This window comes from Oryx dammah, unplaced genomic scaffold, assembly GCF_014754425.2.
Source record: "Oryx dammah isolate SB20612 unplaced genomic scaffold, SCBI_Odam_1.1 HiC_scaffold_19, whole genome shotgun sequence".
NCBI classification, from domain to species: domain Eukaryota; kingdom Metazoa; phylum Chordata; class Mammalia; order Artiodactyla; family Bovidae; genus Oryx; species Oryx dammah.
In genome coordinates this window covers 51,739,082-51,759,081 of record NW_024070203.1, presented here as the reverse complement: position 1 = coordinate 51,759,081, position 20,000 = coordinate 51,739,082, and the positions used below count along the sequence as shown (strand labels likewise).

Here is a 20,000-nt window from a genome sequence, read left to right as displayed (position 1 = left end):
CTAGGGGACAATTGTATTCAATCCGCTTTTTAAATTTTTTTCCCTACTGCAATACGTAATGAACACCGTTCCAGATACCATTTTGATGTTATCAATCCTGGTTGAGTCGCCCATCTTTCAACCACGGCCTCAATCAACATCTCCCTTGGCTTAACAAATCATATGCAAGCACATCTGATGAAAATACTTCCATCATTTTTTTTTTTTTTTAGTTTTTTTTTTTTTTTCCAGGCAAGCATCTTAGACTGTAAACTCCCTTTGTTGTGACCAAGAAGCACTTGGTCTCATAAAAGCCGTATCAATTTCAGGTAGCAGGGGAAGGTACCAGGAGAAAGGTAGGCAAATGTTGGTAAAATTGCATTCCCCTCCTGTATGTGAGTGTGTATGTGTATGCCCACTTGTGTGTGTACCTGCAAACCTCAGCTACTGGCATAGCAGCCCGATTAGGGCTGACATGTCTCCGAATCCCTGCACATCTCTCCATTTGCAGAATGATGGCACTGTACACAAGAGTTGAGTAGTCTGAAAGTTTAGTGCTTATTTTCAGTCTGCAGAGTAGGCACTGCCTTGATTTATCAAAAAGGTAAGCCATCTTCTTTCAAATCTCACACCTGAAGGGACCCAGAACTTCAAGGCAAGTAGCCCTCTCACATAGATGTATCAACACTTTCAGGTATACTGATGATTTCTGAAATAAGGAAGGCGGACATGACTATATGCATGCATGCATGATAAGTCACTTTGGTTGTGTCCAACTCTGTTACCCTATGGACGGTAGCCGGCCAGGCTCCTCTGACATGGCTATACTGCATTAGTTATTATACTGGGCAGGATGGACACACAGTGATTCACTATGGACTTCCCTCCCACCCCTATAGTCTATTACAGAGACTTTGCAGGGGCAGAGAACTAAGAAGGAAACAAAACCCTGGGCTCACCAATATTACTAAGCATTTTAGAAATTACTTTTTAAAAGTTCTTCTAGAAGAAAGACATCATTGGAGGTCAGTGGCATATTAAGTATGAAGAATAACTTCTTAATACTCTCTTTACTGTAATCAAATTTCATCTTGCCAGCTAAATCAAGAGGAAGTGATCAGTTTCAAATATATCAAAAGAGCTGCACAGATTGAAAATGAAATCAAAATTCATTTTGGTATCTAAGATGGTTAAAATGACATTCTAATTGCACACGAATCAAACATCACAAAGCGTGGTGTGTAATTTTAATTATTGAGGCGCTCCAGGTTAATTATCTTCATGGCATGCATGCAGCTTTTAAAATCCTCTGAAATAATCTGATAAATCACCATAAGCATGAATACCTAATAATTCTCTAATTAGTCCACAAACATTCATATTTACCATTGCATTTACCAAATCTGCACCATGTATAAACACTGAAGGTAGCCAAAATGTCTACAATAAAGTCCCATGCCAGACTAAAAGGAATGAGGAAGGCAGGGAGAAACTGGAGGTTTGGAAGGGGAGCAAAGTGATAACACTAAACTAATGATCCTAGATAAAAATATCAAGTTCTAGGACTCAGAGTAGCTTTTTTTTTTTTTCCTTTCTTTCTTTCCTATGATGACTTAGGCAGATATGTGGAAGATTATTCACCTTAATTACAAGAGTGAGAAAAGTTCTCAAACACTTCACAGCTTTATAAAGGAGTTTCTGAGCTGTTCTTATTCTGTAATTCCTGTTTTACCTATACCCTACCTACAAAAGTTCTCAGCGGACAAAAACACTTCCTAAAATTATGATACACATGCTAAACGCACCTCAAATGAGTCGTATGTAACGCACAGTTAATAATTTTGTCCAGATGCCAAATGGACTCTGCAATGTCTCATCAGTGTCTCTCTATATGAAGTATTAATAGATCCTACCTTTTTATTTTATCTTCATAGGATCAGGAGTAACTATCAAAAATGACTTTATTGATATGAGACAAAAATTATGGAAACTATGCTACAGAATCAATCACAGGACAAAGCCATGTGGTAGGACATGCTCTGTTACAGCACTCCCACATAACTTTACACAAAATTGCTTATCAAGTTCTTATAAACTACACATTAATCAGAAACTAGTAAGTCTTCCCTACCATCAAAATAGTAAATATTCTCTACAAATTTACATTTCATTCCAAAAGCAACAGTAACAAAACTATCTGAATTGATAGAGCTAGTAGTAGATGACCTGGTTTTTACATTTGTAGTTATATACTATGACCATGGTGGTGTTTATCAGTATATTTTGATGGAATCACTTTAGTCTGTGCAGTTAAAAAGTTGTTCAGATCAATATGTACCATGACACTAGAGATGATGCTAAGTGATTTCACTGTCACCAGCGTCAGACAAGATCTTTCTTTTAACAACGTGACCTATTTAGGAAATTTACACTAAAGTTTGTAAGTCCCAGTTAAAAGACCACAAAGACAACCATCTAATTTATACCAGAGTATTCATTCCAAAATAACTTTGTAACAAGTAGATGCACTGTAAAAGTTGCTTCACCTGTTAAACTGTTATCTATTTAGTCTTCACCAATTACTATTCTCTACTACCAAACATTCTATTAAAAAAGAAAAAAATCACCCAAGTCCTCAAGAAATCTCAAAGAGAAAACCTGATACAATTTTAATGCTAAATTCAGAACAATACATACTAGCTGGTCTGTAGAATACATGTACACAGTTTTGGGTATTCTCAGCAATACACAAGATCAGTGACTTTGATCGTGTAAATCCCTTTTTTGGAACTAATGGACAACATGCAGAAAGGAACTTTTATGGCTCATTCTGCCTTACTGTCATTCTGCAGTCACTTCTGCCTAAACTCTGCTCTGCGAAAATGACCAAACCCACCTATGAGGAGCCTTGCTAATGAAAGAGGGTGCTTTCTGAACAATTGGCAAATTCCTTTGCATTCAGAAGGCAGGGCTCCCATTAGAACCCAAAATCAGAGAGGCCAGTTTTACCTCTGTTTTTTAATTGATTGTCCCAGCCCTCCTTGGTGACACAGTGAGACAGTGTTTGTGAAATGATTAAAAAGAACGTGATCTGATCAAGAGGACAGAATAATGGGAAAGGAATGCTAGGTTAGCCACTTGGCAAAGTGCTGGGAAAGAAGACAGACCACTGTGCCCTTTTGCCTATTGTTTTTATTCTTATCCTCTCTTTGCCATGTCGTGATACTTGGAGTCTTTATTTCATTTTGAATGGGTTAAAAGTTGGTCACGTAAAAGGAATTCGGTAACAAGTCACAAATCCTAAAAATGTATATATATATATATAAAATAAATAAAAATCCTTGAATTATATCAAGTTTCCAAAAGGTCATCACTGTCTCTGCTGTGGCCTTTTCCCCATTCCAAATCCTCTATCAATATGTCATAGTGAGTTAGCCAAAGACAAAAGAGAGGCGCAGTGTGAAAACGGCACATATATCTAATGCTGACAAAGCAATGAATAGACCTTCACAAGTATAATTATACTTGTTTATTTGTTGCCACGTACAGAGAGCTGATGAAAAAAATCCATCAAAGTGGTATTATGCAGACACCAAGAGCTTCTTTTCTTCGCTCGCTAAAGCCACATTGAAGCTTAAATTCCTTATTGTTAAATTCAGAATAAAGAAAAAAAAGATTTTTGGCTGGATTTTTTTCTTTTTTGCATCATTTGCTGACAGATCTTTTGTGTCTTGGGCTGTATTAGCTCACACCGCTACCTCATTTTTACCCATGTTGGAATTCATAATTACAAACTACTGTACAGAAGCTTTTAGAAGGGTGTGGTGCTGACCAAGATGAGAGAGTAGTGAAATTGGCCTTTTCTCACAGTCTGGCTTTTGATATATCAAAAATACAGGTAAAGTACCTGTGTAGAAGCATCAGTTACATCAGAATGCATCTTTGATCTCAGTCTTTTAAGTCAGTTGCTGGTGCTTTTCTTTACTCAGCTTTCTCGCAATTTGCTTATTTTTGGATCTGTTTAGTATTTCATAAAAGACTGCATAACTTCTTTCCCATTTCAGTATTAAGAACATTAGCAAGAAGGGAGGCAAATGCAAGGATGTCAAAGGATTGAAAATACTAAGTAAAAAGATTTCAAACCCAACTCTTAAGGGGCCATTATGTTCCAATAGACACTAAATCACATAACTTAACAAAAACACATTTTTAGAGGTGGGGGAGGGGCAAATAAGCTTTTTTTTGTTATTGTTTTTTCTTGCAGGATAGAAATATATCAAAGTAAAAGCAATCTGCATAGTTAATGTTTGTGAGCTTTACAATTTAAAACAGAAAAGCTGTAATTTTTCTTTGCTGGCAATCTGGAAACACTCTGGAGTTAATTACAGCTGATTCGGAGTGAACCACACAAACAAAGACCAGTCTATGTCCAGACAATTATACTGCATTAACCAGCTTAGAGCTTCCTGCTGATGTTTCAGGGCTCTTCTGTTACACACTTCTACCTTCCCAGCACGAGAGAAAATGCTTCTGCAAGAAGGAATTAATGAACAGACTGCAAAAGAATGTGTGACGACCTCTCCTGACACGGCAAAAACTTTCCACCCATGTCACGACAAAGGGGAGAAGGTAATTAAGTTTGAATAGAAGGATGTAACCAAATATAGTAAGTACCTAAGCCAGGCAGAGTTTTAAAGAGGGAAAGTTGACAAAGACAAACACGAGTGTGTAAGTCAACGAAGTCCCCGTTTTCCTCTTTCTTCTCACTAAAACCTAAATCAGCTATTCAACACAGATTTATTTCCTTCTCATAAACAGGACTCTTAGAATTGATATTTCTGTCTCTTGTTTTTTCTTTTTCTTCCTATGTTCCCCGCCTCATCTTCCCTCATTCTCTCTCTCATCTCTAAACCTCTATGGACGTTATATGACAATCACAAATCATTAAACACATGTGTTGGAGAACTGAAGAGGAAAAGTACCCCTTGCCAATGGTTCTGATAGTTCTTAATTTGATTAGTTGTGGGAAATAGGAATTTTCCTCAGTTTTCTTCGTGACTTTAATCAAACTCCAGCTACTTTCCTTAGAGAGAAATCAATAATCTCTCCTTAACCAAATTACACCATTATATGACTCATTTTATTTGTTTGCTTCAGGAAAATTTCATAATCAGTGAGCAAGATGGACCTAATACTTTAGCTGTCCTCTGTAAACAAACTTTGGTCCTTTTAACCAATCTAGTTGATTTCTAATTTTCTTATTCATTCTAATTGAAAATGAATAGTTAGCATTGGTGTGAGACAAGGACATGAACTGTAATTATGTTCAGTGCCTCTTTCTGATTCTTCTTTGATACTGTTTTGCTAGTATTCCAGCTGACATTGGGGCTTTGTAGTGATTGCTTCATTAAAGGGTAAGGATGTCCTAATCAGCTAAAGCATTACTAGAAAGCTGTTGTTTGCCAATACTGTGAGAATATACTGACTTTTCTTTTTGCTTTCTTTATAGTAGAGAAAGATACCTCTGAATGCCATCACCCAGCCATATACTTAAGTATTAATCATCTTCCCTTTGTCTCAGCTATGCAAAGTTGGATTAGAGTTAAATGACTCTATGAGCCTTTTAATTTTTATTTCCTAAATAAATATTAATCTACAAATCAATCAATGAGTGTTATATTAAAACACATATAAATATACTCTCTGGAAATACTAAAAGGTTATGTAAATTATAATCAGTTTTACAAAACATCTCAATAATGGACAGAATCATTTTCCCCTCTCAAGTCTCTCTTCCTCAGTCCCAACTATAATTGAAATTTCAAGTAAATAAAACTTTGAAATGGAAAGTTTAAACATGGAACCGTTTAGTTTCCCTTGGGAAAACATGTACTGGATCAATTAGTTTTAGAAATTTATAAATAATATTTGCCATGTTTTGTATATGTTTATATTTCTAGTCTTTAAAATGTAATGGACTAATCTCTCTGGCATACACCCAGTCTAAGTATTTAATTGATGATGCTTTTATGTTGTCACATAGGGACATTTAAAAATTTTATCTTAATTGGTTTCATTAAGGTAATTATAACTATAGAATATCTGACTTCAGATTTACCAGACTGGTGAAAGCAATTCCACAATACATTTTTCTCATATACAACGTGAAGACAATATATCCTTATATATACATGCATTTTTTCTTCTTTGTCTATTAAGATACAAAATTCATCATTAAACACTGACAACTAAATATTTAAAGGAGAAAACAACTGCTTAGTTATTTGCATTTCATGATTCCCATCAATATGATCTCATAACCAACATAACAGCAGTGTAGTAGTGCAAGCACAATCTTTTTTTGAAAAATGTCATTCCTTGCAGGCTAAACCTACCATAATTATCTTCATAAAATTAATCACAAGTCAGGTAGTCCAGCAAACATTCCTATTCCCTGAGCAGTGGTTTCAATGATTTCACATGATTTCAAAATAGTTTTAATGAAGAAAGTTATATGCTTAATTTCTTAAATCATTACCAGTGCCTCTTACTATCCAAGACTCTTAATCTATCAAATACAGTCTCTTTTTATATCCCATGTAGATATTTTAAATCATGTTATATTAAAAACCACATTAGGGCTAACATAATAGAGAACCTAAGTGGAATGCCAGGTTTCTTCTGGATGAAATATTGGCAAATTTATGTTTGATCACTCAGATTGGTTGGTTATTTTATTTCTATTATGAAGAGCCTTTTGTTTGCTTTCTGTGTACGTGTGTGGGGTGTTTTTCTTCTTTTTTGGCCTGAAAGTTAATTTGACTGCTGTCCATAAGTGAAGTGAGCAATTCAGTAATTAACTTTTGTGTTTTAAATGTATGAACTTTAATTAGATTTCATTATAAACAAACAAACGTCAGCCATAATTATAAGCTCCTTGGTTTACCCACATATTATCCCTTTTCAAACAAACTTGATGTCAGACAAATTAAAATCAAGCAGCCAGCAATTTTGAGTTGAATTTTACATGATCTGCTGGTAACCTGATTACTTTAACTTCAATATCATTACAGGAAAAGTATTTCAGGAAAAATAATGACAAGAATTCCAACAGGAGACAAGCTTAATTGTATTGATTCAAAAGATGCATGCTCATAGGAACCATGTTGAAGGAATAATGTTATCTCAAATCTACAGTTTCTATTAAGATGAAATTGTCCAGCATGAAAGAGGCAATTAAGATTAGTGTCTGCAGAACTAGAGATACTAAACTAACTAAATAATTATATGGGCCCAATTATCTTATACTTTTAGTAGCAAAATATCAGTATGGAGCAACTACAAGGCATGAGGTTTGCAGGTTTATTTACTGACTGGTGTATCTATTAGGACCAAGAACAAGTGGAGCTGTCAGGACATAATGAAGGTAAATGATTAGTTAGCACCAAGCCTGAACTCTTCTCCAATGCAATAAGAGTTAATTAAAGTTTACCACCAAACATCAACCAAAGCAGGATGTTGATCAGGTTTCAGCATTAAGTGCAAACAGACAATAGTTGGCAGCAATTAGTGCAGCTATCAAATGACATGCAATGATAATTATACATTTAAAACTGCTAAAGAGCTGGGGGAAAAAAATAATCAGCCTCTTTGACGACAAATACTCAAAGGGCAGGAAACAGGTATCAGATTATTTCACTTTAACACTGTAAATCAATAGAATTAAACAAGAAAGGGTTGTATGGGTACATTATCTGAAAGAGAACAGTTCACTGGATCCAAAATGAAATAAATCTGCTAGTACTGGCCTATCAAAGATAAGAACTTCTGTAGCTAGAGAAAATCAGTTACTTTTCAATTAAAGTTTGAGAGTGAAGTCTGTGTAAAGAAAGTTTAGCCTCTAGCTTTTCTGTCTACCCTACAATGCAACAAGTATTTCACCATAATTACTGTTATTTAAATTATTAACTTTTGCTCTTAAGGTACTGTCAAAACTATTTTATGCATGAAAATTATCTTTAAATGTTAGGGTCAAAATTATTTAAATACAGGTAAATTTAAAACAAAAGCCAAGAGGGAGGGAGGCCCAAGCAGGAGGGGATGGATATATATATATATGTATAATTATGACTGATTCACATTAATTTACAGCAGAGATCACCACAACATTGTAAAGCAATTACCTGCCAATTTAAAAAAAAAATGAAAAAAAAAAAGAAAAAGTCATATATACATATTTAGTGAACATTATGGCAGATCTTCCCTTGATGCCATTCAAATCTACCACTTCAATCTTGCTGGATTCAATGAGACTGCATACAACATATGCCTAAAAATACTTTTAATAAACCACCTCATTCTTTACCGTAGTTTCTGGCCTGCAGCCTAGAGCATGTCTCCAGAATTATGCCCATCCTCATGACCCCCACCTCTCCATTTTCCCAACTAATTCTGTTATGCTAAGGATTTGTACACAGTGTTGGCTAATCCCAGTATTTCCCTGGAGCTAAATCTAAGCCATGGCCAACTCCCAGCACAAAAATGTCTTTCTCCCAAAGCCCTTTCGCCCCCTTCAGCACTCATACACTCATTGGTCCTGACATTTTCACTTCAGCCATGACAAATGAGCTGATGACTCTGATGTGATTGCACGGGAGGAAGGCTTTATCTAAAGATATATCATTAACTCTCATCACCATCTCCTAATATGGCTCTTCTGGGTTAATGTGTTGTGAAAATTTGAGGAAATTTTTGTGTAAATATATGCACTTCAAGGAGTAAGAGACCAACTTCATCAAAAGGAGGAAAAGGGAAGCCAAAGTGGACAGGATCAGGGAAGGGGAAAAAAAAAAAATAAATAAAGACTAGCATGTTGCTGTGAGGATTTAAGTAACCCGACTCAACCTCTGCCCTAGCAAACCAGCTAGTGGACTGTCTCTTAAAGGCTCCTTCCCCTCCCATGGGCAGCTGGAGCATGATCTGTGAAGTGGCACAAAAAATAAATAAATAAATGAAGCTTCTCAGATAAAAACGGCTAATCAATCCACAAGCCCATTTCTTTGTTTCTATCCCCGTGTAGGGTGGATTTTACTCTCGAACTCTTAATTCCCTACATTATTAAATCTCTCTAAATTCATTTTAATGTAGAAAGGGATTGTCAAAACTCATTTCCTTCCGAGGTCATTGTCTTCTTCAATTAGAAAGAAGCAATCTTTTTCTGACCATTATTCAATGTGAAACTCTTCAAGATTTAAAAAGGGGGGGGAAGGAAGCTTTTCCATTGAGCGTGAATGCCGCAACCTTTAGGTTAAGTTAGAACCCAAGTTCCAGTTACACAAGTCTCGTTATGTATACTATGGCGTTTACAGAGTCGATGCTTCTTATAACCTCTTCTCTCAATTCAGCGGAAGACACACAGCCAATCAGAGTCGACTACGGTATAACAGACCTTGGGAAAGGAGGTCAGGCTTTGAGGTAAAGTGCTATTCACTATTGGACCATGCAAGGAGCTCTTTATTCCAGTGCTTATTGGCATCAGTCCCCCTTACTAGAGCAAGAACAAAGCCAAGTGCTCGTGTGAGGTTTATGAATAAATCAGAGGTGAGCCACTTTAAGTGCTGCCCATGATTTCCTTGTTGACAGTGAGCACTTAAACAGGCTTCTAGGACCAGCAACTTCTGGCAAACCACAACGATTCCTAATCTGCACCCTGCCTCATTTCAAGAATGAAATGGCCCACCCCATTTTTCCTGCAAGTTGTCACCTTTCAGGCAATTCTTGTCCTATCTCAAGCGATTAAGCTTTCCAATCCCAGGGCGGTCAGCTGGCCCTGTGGTCATCATAGAAATTGAACCAACTGAAACTCTTCCTTTGCTTGGAAGAATTCCACAAATGAAAATATCTCCAGCATCACAAGTTATTCCCAATATTATAGAATCTCTGGATATGGGAGGACTTGAGCCAACAGAGGTAAAAAATGTTCAACGATTTGTGAAAGGGAATGCACACACACTCACACAAACATTGGATTCTCATTGGCTGTGCCCTGTAGTTGTGTGATGGTTCCCAGAAACTTCTCTGAGCTACAGTTTCATTATGGGTTAAACAAGGGGATTGTGCTGTATGCCTTCTGACTGCAACAATCTATGGCTCTAATATAAAAACCCATTTAGATTATGCTGAAAGATAGTTTTCCCTATGGAATTTTCCAAGACAGACCCAGATGTTTTTAAGGTTGCATTTTTTTCCCCAACAACTAGATTTCAAGAGGAGAGGCAGATTCCAGTAGTATAGTAAACTGAAGTATTTTATTTATGTTTGTAATTAGCACTCATCTATTTTTTTCATGTATTATTAAAGATATTTACCAAGAATTTGCCAATAGTGTCCATTACTGTGAATACAGTGACTATACAGACATGGGTGCTACCCTCATGAAGCCTGAAATTTGTTTGAGAAGAAGCTTAAACAAGTACATTCTGAAAAATGCTAAGATGCTAATTATTTTCTTCCAATGAAATATATCCTTACTCTATCAGTATTCAATCAATGCTTAGCCTTAAATAAATGGGCTTCAAATGAACTGTCAAGTCCAGGGCCACTTATAAATAAGCAGAACACAGGCAAGGCACACACTTTTATTTTTAAGAAAAACTTGAGCAAAGATTGTTAACTAACTATTTATAAATGTCAAGCAAATTTCAAACTCAAATCTGGAAAATTGTTATCCAAAATACACTTATATTTCCCATAAAAATATAAACAATAATTTAAGTGTGTATCTTACATGTATCACAGTAGGAAATTATTATGAATTTTAAAATCAAAAAGAAAAATGATAAGAGAAATATATTTTAGTTGAGGGTGGAAAATTGTCTTTATAAATTTATTAAACTTTATCATGAATCTTATTTGAACGTGGGTAGTCCTCCTCTGAGTAATTCATTCCTATGGAAAGATAAAGGACTGTGATCTTCTTCACGAGATAAGCCAAGAGAAGACTCATAACTTGGCTATAAAATCCCTACAAGAAAATTTAAGGGTTCAATAATATCCCTGGGTTATTAATAACTGGATCTTTTCTCTAGCTCGGTATAAATTTTGGTCAGCATGGTGCCAGGTAAACAGCATTTATTCTTCTTTCATGGCACATCAAAATATCATAACGTCAAGTATATAGAAAGGGATTCTATGACACCTAATGTATCTTTGGAAAAGCCTTTAATTCAAAGACTTACAAACAGGAAGGGTCAACTTCAATTCTGAAATAAGCTTTGTAGTCTCTTTTATTATTGAATATAATGGACAGTCTGGAATCTTGAGTTCCTGCAGATAGACTAAGGTTTGAATTATTTAAATACTATTTCTATTCTAACTTGCTTCTTATAAAAAGACCCCAGAAATGCACTGAAAACATCTAGAAGCCCCTCATAACCGAAGAAACTTGTGACAAAGGAGGAGCAGATAATAAGGTGGAGAAATAGCCACCTAGATATCATCAAGGTATCCGCCAATGAGAAAACATAAGAAGGAGACTACCCTTTGGCCCTACCCCTTAGGCATCCTCCTTGCTTAATTTCTATCTCCCTCCCTGTGGGGACACATGTATACCTATGGCTGATTCATGTTTATGTATGGTAAAAGCCATCACAATATTATAATTATCTTCCAATTAAAATAAATAAATAAATTTTTTTAAACTAAAAAAAAAAAAAGAGGCGGCATCTCTACTCAAAAGGTCTATGTAGATTTGCTGTATCAAATGCCCTTCAGGAGAGCATATAGTAAAACCAACTATTGAAAATAATGAAAAGGGAAATATAAGGTATCAGCCCTGTATATATTCACTTCCTTTTATGTTCACAACACATTAGTTTTAGGTAAGCTCTCCAGCAACTCTGAAATATAAACGAGGTATCTGAGGCTCAAAAAGATTAAATAACTTAGATAAGGTCATCTATAACAAGAATTTAACCCAAGGGTTTTATAGATCTAAAAAGACCTCTATTGGTCACAGAGTTGTCAAAAAATGGAGTAGATTTTAAAATATCTAAGATTTAAGTTAAAATAAACAGTCTCATTTAAAAAGGAAAAAGGAATCCAAAGTAAACAATCAAAAGAATGTCTGGTTTTAAACTAAGTGTCATTTTTTCTGTACACTATGCTGCCTCTAAAACATACAGCATTGTCTTCATTTACTTTCCCTCTACAAAAGAGAAACCTCTTTCTTCTTCACACTGTGTTCATAGTTATTAAGAATACACTTTAAGTCACTGAGATCATCAGTATTTTTATGAATCATAGACCCATCTTGCCCATTCAAAGTACCTAGGCTAACCTCCTACATCATGCAAAAATATGCTTCCAGTCACACTGGTTAGAGGCCCTCCAGATTCTACTGGTCTCCTTTTCAGTAAGAGAGAATTCAGTCTCTCAGAGGAGACAGCATCACTGTTGGATTACCATGGCCCATTTTCCTTTTCTTCTCTTCCCCATTTTCACCAGCTTTGCCTTCATTCACAGAACAAACCCCTTTTTAAGTAACCTATATAGTTGAGTGACCATTAGTCCTAGTGGGGGACTGCTGAGTTCTCCTGACATGTTCCTGCCTTGTCGGCTGACTCAACAATTACTTCTCCAGAGTTTAACATCTCATATTTTAAAATGAGCGGATTGAACTGAAGAATTCTAAGGCAGTTCCCAGGAATTAGCCCTTTGATAGTTTCCAGTTGTCTTATACCCTACCTGCTCTTTTCTGTTGCGATCCTCTTGGCCAGTTCTTAGAAAATGAAAGAAATTTAGTCTACAGAGGGAAATGCTCAGGCTATGCCTATAAATACATCTAAAGAGGAAAGAGAGACATTAACAAGGAAAAGGGGCATAGACGTGTGTATATGTGTGTGTGTGTGTTTGCGTGCGTGCTTGTGATGTCTATACTCCTAGTTTGTCAACCAAAAAGGATGACTTACTCTCAGTTCATTTCTGGGCCCAGGAAATTTTACGTATGAATTGCTTTATTCCTAAATGTATGGGAGAAAAGTACTATGAACTATACTGTAGAAAATCTACATTAATAAAGCCTTTCAGGTTTAATGAAGGCACTTTGGGAAATGATTGGGCCTCTTCAATTTATCCTTCCAATCAGGCAAATTTTATGATTCTTTATGGGCTTCCTTCTTAGAAAGTTTTGTTTTGTTATTAACAATACAACCAGGTGGCATACACCAGCTCATATGTTTTTGCATTTTAACATTGTTGAAGCTATGGATTTCCTTTCTTCTTTACAGTGAAGGAAAAGAATTTTATGGACAGTTATAAAATGCATATTTTAACCCAAAAGTCAATTTTCCCTGGTTAAAATGATTTAGATCTGAGTAAATGCTTGCAGAATGCTTTCTGTTTTTACAGCTAGGACACAATGGAACCTATAAACTTCATCCTAGAGGTGCGTGCTATAATGCACACCATTCAAAAATTATCAACTGTGCACTGTCGCCTCCCCAGGACAAGCAAACATTAGAACTGATCAATCATCTAAATATATGATGATAGTGTGCGAACCCCTGGCCTGAATGACTAAAACACCTACTCAGGGCATTATGACATATTAACTAAGTCAAGCTGCCCAGATTCTTAAATTATATTTGTTTATTTTCTCAATCTCTAGAATGTTGAAGTATCTAATTATATCAGAGATAAGCGGCTTGCCAAATACGACTTTAGTATCAGAGTAATTTTTAAGTTGTGTGCATATGTTCAAAAGTGCCTCCAAATGGCAAATATTTTATTCCACTTACAAGCCTTGAAAAGTGCAAGGAGAAGTGGGGAGCGGCCATTCCTGAACTGAAGCTTGTATGTCAAACATGAAACCATATCAAACTTTCAAGGCAACTTGTGAACCTCTGAAACTAGGGAATTAACAGAACATCAAATCCCCCAAGATCACAAGAGGAACAATCCGTATGCAAGAAAATAATGCCATTGAGCCCTCATTAAAAGACCATTTTGTCCTTAGCCATCAAAGACTGTGAGTGCACTAAGATCCTGGTTATATCATCAGGATAACTAAAACAAGTGCCAAGAGAAATTGTGCACTTTTAGTTCTCACATGTGTCCATCTGTTCACATATAAACATATATTCTGCTTTCTGTCTGATTCCTAAAAATCTTGATATCAGAATACCCTGGGTTTTTGCCCATTTCCTAAGAATGCAGACATCACATAAGCTACTATTAACCCATGTGTGATCCACTTCATGGTGACTGGAAAGCTGCCAGTTACAACACATGGTGCTTGGTTAACAATGTCTTAAAATATAAATGAATTTATTTTTTAAATTAACACATTTTTCTTATGGAAATACCTTAATAAGCCCTGCTGCATGTAAAAGAATAGCCTCCATGTGGATTTTTTTGTTCTTTTAAGACTTTTTGCAAGCATATCCATAAAGTTAACCATAAAAGTTTCTGAAACAATCCAGAATTTCTTGACAAATTTTTTAAAGGGGTCTAGTAAAGAATTTTGGTGACTTTATATAACAGAGATCAAACACTTTTCCCTTACAATGTTCTGTACTCAAGAGGCAACCCTTATACTTTAATTTACGTGAAAACACTTCTGATTTCCCAAGTTTCCATGTAACCATCTTAATAGTACCTCAGCAACTGAACCGTTAAGGTGATGAGGCAAATAGTTCTATAATCTAGTAACAAAACAAGTTAGCTTAATATCTGGCTGAATCTTTCAATCCTACTCTGGGGCAGCCTTCAATAGGTCATTTGTGGTGACCCCCAAACCGGAAAGAGTTTGTTTATAATGTAGACGTATAAATAATTATTCACACTGCAGTTGATTTACATATGTACAAAAGAGCCAATTCCCACCTTTGAAAGTGTCTTAACACTTACGGTATTTTAACTGCCCTAATTATGGTTGAAGAAACATCATTAAGAGCCCTGATCACGTTGTCAACTGATAACCAGTTACAGCCCTAACTAGTAACAAGGGAAAACCCTACTGCAAATATTTCTAAGAGTACCTAGACACATTAGAAAAGACTTACCTCAAAATGAAATACATGATACACCTACAAAGCAACATGAAGATGAATTAAATCCTAAGACAATAACTCTGTATCCTCTTCTACCAGCCCATCCCAGCCCCCAAAGCTGACAGGCCACTTAAAACACAACATTGCCAAAAAATCAGAACACACAACTCTTTCCCAAGTGAAGTGTTCTACCAGCTGAAACAACTATTTACAGCAGATAGGTGGAGGGAAGGGGCAGAAGTAATTAAATGAGATATACACACCATACTGTTGGCCTCTTCTGAAATACCTTTTTGCCAGCAAAGTGCTGGGAATTCTTGATACCCAATAGTCAATATTTGGCTAGCCTAATATGTTTCTAGAAACTCTTCTATATACAAACCTCTGTTTATCATTCTCTAGTACACTATTGTCATACATATTACTTCCCAGTGATGATGAAAACTCAGGGCATCTTATAAAGTTGCTGAAATCTGAGCCCCTGCTTGTTTTTTCTAGTCTTGGACAAACATAACTTTAGAGTGAGCAGAGCATAGGCATAAAGAAAGAGGAGCTTGCATTTTCATCTTCTTTTCATCTCGGTCATTCAGTCAGCCATTCAGAACCCTATTCAACAGAGCTTTTCATTATGCAAAAAAATGCTAATCCTTTTCCGATGCTTTCACACTTGTATAAACCCCCATTCCTTCAACTGAAAAGCAATTATATCAGTTTACCTTTCTGTCAAAAACAGGATTAATATTCCAATAACAGAATTTCCTTTCTTTTCCTATCTTTTTGCTTTAGGAAACTAGAGATTATTAGTAGAGGCATTCTTAGAGTAAGAATACATTATTTTAAATATGATTATGTGAACCAATGAGCGGGAAAAGGGGAAGAATCACAAGAAGAAAAAGTCCTTCAGTTACTGCAGAAACTCTTTTCTGTGACAGAACTGACCTTCCCATTGCAGATGCCCAAAGACACGGAGACTCACTCTGGTCTATTAATCAGAAACAAATTATGAAAGAATGTAGCTGGATTGGTTGACACTAGCCTGTCTTGGGAGACTCAGTCACAGCCTAGTAACAATGTCCTCTTCATGGGTAATGAACAGCCATGACAAATGGGGCAGAGAAACTATTTATTTGCATATGCAAATTCTCACACAAGGGAAACATGTACAAACAAGTGTCATTGTAAGGTGGATTAGGCAAACAACGCTTTCTTTTTAGGACATTCTGCAGCCCAGAACATTAGTCAGCACAATTAAACCAGTCTCCATGGAGACTAATGAAATTTCACCATGGTATGAGTTAAATTAGATAGCTAGTTATGTGTTTCCACAATCCAACTTGAAATCCATTATTGTTTCAGAACAATACAGCAATTGTGCCTAGCTGATCTTTGCCAGCTCAACAAGCTTCTAAGTTGACAATTTGCATATGTTAATATAATTAAGCACTAATTACATGAAACTTGTACATATTCACATGCACTTTCCCTGGGCAATTTTCAGTTTGAACCTTGGCCAAGTCTTTAACCCTTAGAAAGGTTTTAGAGGGAAAAAAAAAGAAAACTATGGGTACAGCCCCTAGGCAGACACAGAAAGGCTCCTCATTTATAAACACAAAGCTTAACCTGGCTTCTCATATTTCTAGCAACAATGACAGAAAATATTTTGTGAGTGTGCTAGGGACCAGGGATAAGGGAACAGTGATTGAAGGGTTGGGGATGAGGAGAGTGGATTCATCTTTAAAGACTCATAACTAGTATCTACTCATAGGTAAGTAATAACACTCATTTCAAGAAAAATGTGAAGGAAGCATTTGCTGTCACTGACATTGTTGAACACTGGGAGATGAAAATGATTTGACAACAGCAAAAATAGCAAGTAGAAAAGGAAAAAGGAGCCAGCAGCACCTAATGAGCTTTACATAAATATATGCAGAGGCAATTAAGCAATGTTAATTACTATGACAGCAGTTAATTGAATATAATTAGATATTTTAAGCCACTGAATAAAGCATAGTTAAGATTAATTTTATTGAGATTAATTGTAAATAAGGATAGATTAACTCTGTGTTTTGACAGGCATAAAAAGTAGTTCTGCAAATGAAGCAGGAGCGTGGCCACCAGTCCAAAAATCATATATTATTTTAATGTCACACCTCAGAATCATCTCCTCAATAAACATGACTTTTCAAACCCAAACAGACAGGAATCTTGAAGAAAAACAAACAGCTTGCAGAGATTAAAGAGCCTTTTGTCCTTTTTCATGTGCATTTCTTTTAACAGACTAAATTAAGCGAGTCTGGTGTACGTGTTTTAGGAAGGAACATTTCACACTGAATGGAAAAAATGTTCTATCACATATGAAATTCTTGCAGCTGTGCGGAACTTGGTCCAGATGGTTTTAGACTATAAAACACCACCAAATGATAGACAGTAGGCCTTCCCAAGATTATGTGATAAAGTCACAATCTTTTATTCTGACCTCCCAAATTTCTGCTTTGTATTATTTCTCATCAAATCACATATTTTCTTTTACAGTAGTGCTTCTCCAAGAGGGTTAAAAGAAACATCAAGCCTAATAAGTGTTAGGAATTAATATTAAGTGAATGGAATAAGGCCTCTTTCAACAGATAGCAGCTAAATCTCTCAGTCCCAAAATGCAATGATAGCCACAGCAACAATGCAGATGACAATACTTGGTTATTAGTCTCACAACAATGGTTTCTAGAAAAATTTCTTAGGGAAAATATTGCTAGATGAAAATCCCTCCCAAAGACCTTCACAACCAAGCTAATCCATGTACGCTCTTTAAGAAAATTAACAGTCTTCAAGAATGCTGAACAAGTCACTAATAAGAAAGGAACTTCAATTGATTTTGAAATTAATCAATACGTGATTAACATAATATTTTTAAAGCAGCAGAATGTATGTGTGCATATACACATATAGTACATAAACATATATATTATATTTCCAATACTTCTTAGCTCTTAGTCGAACAAGGACTTTAGGCTATGGAGCCTGCCTCTACATTGCCTAGCAACTTATTTAGGATGCCCTTAGTCTTTATAACAAAATTCCTAAAATGGTCTAGTGAAACAAGACTACGACGACAAGCCATTCTGCAGTGAAAGATTTTAAATCATCCAGCCTCTTCTAATAGACTTGAGACTTATTGAGGTAGAAACCATAAAAAATGAAGAAGGGAAATTTAATCCCTGAAATATTGATTTGCACATTAATATCATATAGGCAGAGGGCAATTTGGCTTCGTGGAAATGACACATTGTCGACCCTTGGTGAAGTCAGAGCCAATCTAACTGCTGAACATGTCTGAATCTCAAGAGTTATTAAGGGCTTCCCTTCTTGCCTTTATGACTTTTCTTCAGCCTACCAATGCAATCTTAAATGTATTATCTTTAAGAAATAATTGTAAAACCTCAGGGGTTTTCCAGTTAATGGAAGGGAGGCCAAACCACATCAGATTCTGAAATGCAACATTAAACCCTTGCAATCAACAAAACCACCTCAATTCTCATCCATCCAGTGCAGGATCTAATATTGTTATTAGAGATAATCAAATTTCATTGTGTAAATTTAGGCTCATGGTCAGAATGGAAGCAGTAAATTCTGCAATATTAAACAGCGATTTTCTCAGCCTCCTTTATGTTTTCCTTTGCTGGTGCAGCATCTTTTAAAATAATCCAACTAGCTCAAAATTAATGAGCAGATCTGGACTCATCTGCTAAAAACTGCAAAACATTACAATAAGGCTGAACATGTTTCCTTAATTTTTAACTTTAAGTGGCAACTTTCACTTCCTAGACTGAGAGTCCACTCTCCCTGCTTACTCTACAATTGGTGCTATTGCTTTGACTTACACAGCTGGTTTACCTGACCTTTCTTTGTTCCTTAGGTACATTTCACTTTTCAGATTTATGGTATTTCCCCCATATTTCATTGACTCTATCTTCATTGCCATAAAAATGAAAACACTTAAATATGAGTTTACTTTTTAAATCCAAAAGCAACCAGCTACTGAATAAATACACAGTGATACTCTCTTCCCAGTTTATGCCATAAATATTAGAATCTTTTTTTTTTAAACTAACTTGTATAAACCTTATGATCCCCACACTGAAGCCAGGTGCAAGAGGTTAAAACAGCTGGCTAGCCATCTTTTATTTTTGTGTGCCTTCCTGCTGATTGAAACCGCAAACGTTGAAAACTATCAAATATTCCCTTAAGGATTTTTTTTTTTTTAAGAAGAGGAAGGAAAAAAGAAAACCTTCCTTTTCTTTAACATGCTCCTCTGTAGAGAAGAAAAATTCTAAAACACAATCAGTCACAGAGATAGTGAAATAATCCCAATCTCTCCTTTCTGTTGTATTTAAAGCATCCTTTCCAACAACTTCTAGACCCAATTGTTTGTATTCTTCAGTTAGAAAAGAGAAAAGAGGTGGGGGGGGAGAAAGAAAGAGAGAAAGTCTGAGCTTGCTCTGTCAGTTTTGCCAGTAAATATAAAGTAAAACAAGTGTTGATGGCACCGAGAGTGTTACATACCCGGGCTGTGTTTTTGCATTGCTCTCAATGGAAGCGATCGATGCCCGTGTCACTGTCGCGTCCCAATCGCAGCCAAGTCTCAGCCTTAATCTAAGCAACACCCGAAAAGGCAGCGGCAGCCGCAGCCTCTCCCTGACTCTTCCATCCATCCACCCAACTAAAAATATAATACTACATATGAGCTTTAACCACTCCACGTTTATAGGGATCAAGCCACTGAAAATCCAGGAGAACACAATAAAAAAAAAAAAAAAAAAAGCCCTCCTTCTGTCTCTTGTCTCTCTCTCCTCTCTCTTCCTCTCTCCCCTCTCTCTGTCTCTCCTTTTGCCATCTACATGATCCTTGATTAAACATGGAACAGAGTTAATAAAAAAAAAAGGGGGGGGGGAGGACTCAAGGAGAGGAAATGCAACT

The 20,000-nt window shown here is 36.1% G+C and overlaps 1 protein-coding gene across 2 annotated transcripts in view; it reads right to left on the bottom strand.

Moving 5' to 3' along the window:
• The window catches only part of ZFHX4 (zinc finger homeobox 4), a 211,665-nt gene that overhangs the window by 188,948 nt on the left and 2,717 nt on the right, over nt 1-20,000 (bottom strand). The gene's annotated exons all lie outside the window — the stretch shown is intronic.